The sequence below is a fragment of the Nylanderia fulva genome, unplaced genomic scaffold (assembly GCF_048542155.1).
Source record: "Nylanderia fulva isolate GAGA-0341 unplaced genomic scaffold, ASM4854215v1 Scaffold223, whole genome shotgun sequence".
NCBI lineage: Eukaryota > Metazoa > Arthropoda > Insecta > Hymenoptera > Formicidae > Nylanderia > Nylanderia fulva.
In genome coordinates, this window is record NW_028190288.1 from 141,701 (window position 1) to 145,138 (window position 3,438).

General features: G+C 23.7%; 1 long non-coding RNA gene across 2 annotated transcripts; it reads left to right on the forward strand.

Moving 5' to 3' along the window:
- The first annotated feature begins 1,443 nt into the window (after positions 1 to 1,443).
- Positions 1,444 to 2,980, forward strand: LOC146723172 (uncharacterized). 2 transcript variants are annotated; one of them, XR_014924708.1, is made up of 4 exons: positions 1,775 to 1,824; positions 2,052 to 2,207; positions 2,335 to 2,669; positions 2,743 to 2,980. It is a non-coding gene; the product is annotated as an uncharacterized LOC146723172 (long non-coding RNA). The 2 variants fall into 2 exon arrangements; XR_014924707.1 differs by having other exon boundaries at positions 1,444 to 2,207; positions 2,743 to 2,979.
- The last annotated feature ends 458 nt before the right edge of the window (positions 2,981 to 3,438 follow it).

Here is a 3,438-nt window from a genome sequence, read left to right on the forward strand (position 1 = left end):
AAAAATTACTTTTAATCTAGATGTATTATAAGTAAAAACGATTTAAACAAAAGCTAATTTTAATTAAATAATTTAAATCACAACTAATTTGAATCAAATAAAAATTAATGTCAATTTAAGTTAAATTTTTATCTAATAAAAAATCCAAATTACAATCAATTGCAATTTAACAATCTATCATAATCAATTTCAATTTAATTCAAATTTCAATCCAATAATACAAGCCTCAAAATCAATGTTAATTCCTCTAATCCAAATCACAATAATTAATTTTAATTCAATCAAATTTCTATCGCTAATAATTCAAATCATCAATTTCAGTCCAACAATCCAAGTAACAACCAATTTCAATTTACAAGTCAAATTTCAATTCATTTCAGTCCAACAATCCAGGTAACAACCAATTTCAATTCACAAGTCAAATTTCAATTCAATAATAATTTCAAATCAATAACTACTCACAACCAATTTCAAGTCAAGTTTATTTTCAATCTAATAATCCAAATCACAATTAATTTCAGTCTAATTCAAGTCACAATCAACTTCAATTCAAGTAATGTCAAATCCATTCAATTTTATATCAAATAAAATTCAATTTTGGTAAAAATAAAAATTAATTTAATTTTAACGAAACAATTTTAATTAAATCTAGTTTTACAATTTTTTTAAAATTTTAATCTTAATATTTTTATTTTATTTATTTTTTATTATTTTTTATTTTTATACTTTTTAATTTTTTTATTTAATTTAATTTTTAAATTATTAAATTTAATTGTTTATAATTTAAATTAATTTTAATTAAATAATTATATCAATCAAAACAAATCAATTTAACAATAAATTTAATCGCAATTAATTTCAATATAATTTAAAATTAAAACTTTTTAATATAATAATTTATAATAAAATAAATTTTAATCTTAAAATTTAAATTAGAATCAATTAAAATTAATTGTAATTAATCCAAAAATTAAATTATTAAGTTAATTTTAATTTAATAATTAATATTAAAATCGATTTTAGTATAATAACAGAAAATTAAAAAGAACTTTATTTTTAACTGAATCTAAATAAATTTAAATTTGATAATATATATATATTGATAAATGTAATATATATATATATATATATATAAAAGCAGAATAATACATTTTTATACATATATAAAATTTAAATAATTATTTGGAACAAACTATATGAAAATTTTGGTGTAAAAAAAGATATAAAAAAAGGATATTTATTCTTTTCTTTATATATTGTCTCTCTCTCTCTTTCTCTCTCTCTCTCTCTCTCTCTCCCCCCCCCATCTAATTCAATCTTCCACTCTCTATCTTCTTCTCTTGATGAAAATCTTCTTTTCTCTATATCAAGAGACACGGTAGTGTCTCGCGACCAGTTAAGGGCGTAGCCGAGACACCGTGTATCTTAACGCGAGTCGGACATTTGAGTCTTTATAATATTTCGAATTCTCAATAACGGCTGAAGCAATCGAGTTTATACTAGACTTAATCGATAGATTGAGTTTGAATTATATAATAAAAGTGTCTTTATTTCTGCTCTACGTGATTTGTAAGCAGAGATATATAATTGCAAAGTCGAAATATGAAAAATTTCTTTTAAGAAACGTCCCCGTCATCATTATCATCATCGACCACGCAAACATAGTAGTATCGTGCTACACGTATTCACACGTATACAACACATGCGCACACATATATCACACGTACACAACACATGAATAGATGCATGTATTGGAAATGTCCATCTCGCACGTTTTACAACAGACGGCGATAGTTGCCCTCCGCTATATTGACAGCGTGCGGGGTTAGATATTTTCAATTTCAATTTTCAATTTCAATTTTTACATTCAATTTTAATGTTATTATTTGCAAATTTATTGTCATAATAATTTATGTGCAAGTTTACAGTCTGTGATACAAAATCAGATATTTTGCTATTATTTCAATAATATTTCAATTATATAAATGCCTATGTATGAGTATGCATATATTTTTAATAATTTTCTTAATTAGCTTCTATATTTTTTTCAGTTGTACATCAAGCAGGTAGCATTATCAGCTCACTTGTGAGCATGGGTTGGGCAATGGCTAGTTATCATCGCAGCATTCGATTAGCTTAACAAGATAAATCTAATATCAGTGCTATAGGAACTATTTTACAATTTTTCTGGCATTTTCTTATTGCAGGTACATATATATCCAATAATTAATATACAAAATTAAATATTATTCATCACACACTTTGTATCAAAATAATATATTTTTTTAAATTTATTTTAAATTTATTTAATCATTTTTATCATTGTGATTGTAGTGGCAAGGATCTTATTGCTCAGTGTCATTGCAAGCATCTGGCCTATATATACCATAATATATTGTGTAATACATTGGCTAAGTATGACAATATAGATTTTGATAGATTCCCATGGAATATTGGAATTTTGTCGGACTTACAGTCATCCACCACATATGCAGCCTACAATTAAAGAACGCATTTATTCCATATGATTTGCTTCCGTTATTGGAATATTTAAAATAAAAATTTTATTAATAAATTTCGATGAAATAATTTATAAGAGGTTGAAGAAACTATGAAACAAATTCAGTCTCATAAAAGGGTAGTTGGAACAATAGTGGTGAATGCAGAAGGTATTACATGAGATCATTGACATGATTTACTTGTAGTTGTAAACAAAAATTTATAAAATTATATTTGTTTTAGGTATTCCTATAAAGTCAACATTAGATAATACGACAACAGTTCAATACGCAGGTTTGATAAGTCAATTGTCAGATAAAGCTCGTTCTGTCGTACGTGACTTGAATCCAACAAATGATTTAACTTTCTTGCGCATACGTAGCAAAAAACATAAAATTATGATGGCACCAGATAAAGAATTCATATTAATAGTAGTACAAAATCCAGTTGATTGATATTTAAAAGAAACAAAAATATATTTCAAAGTTAAGATTTATTTTTTTGGTTGTTAATTTAATCTGTATGCTACATTGGATGTTAATATCTATTCAATTAAATAAAGAAAAATAAAAGAATAAAGCTTAAAAATTATACAAAATGCAGTATTTAATTACTAATTTAACAAATTATGAACTTTTAGAGTTTTTAAATAGTGCTTTCTTCTTTGGTAACAATATTATATTTTTAAGTTTGATAATTATGAAAATATGTATATATAGTAATTCATGGCATGTTTATTTTTGTATTTAATACAATTATAAATGTACATTTCTCATCAATAAAATATCACAGTATCTTTTTTATAATTTAATTTTAATATTGAGATTGTTTTTATTCAGTGGAAAAAAAAATGTGTAGTTGGTCCCTATTAATTATACATACATATAAGAGTGTCGCACAAATAATTCTATGCAGTCTTTTTAAGATAATATAAAAATA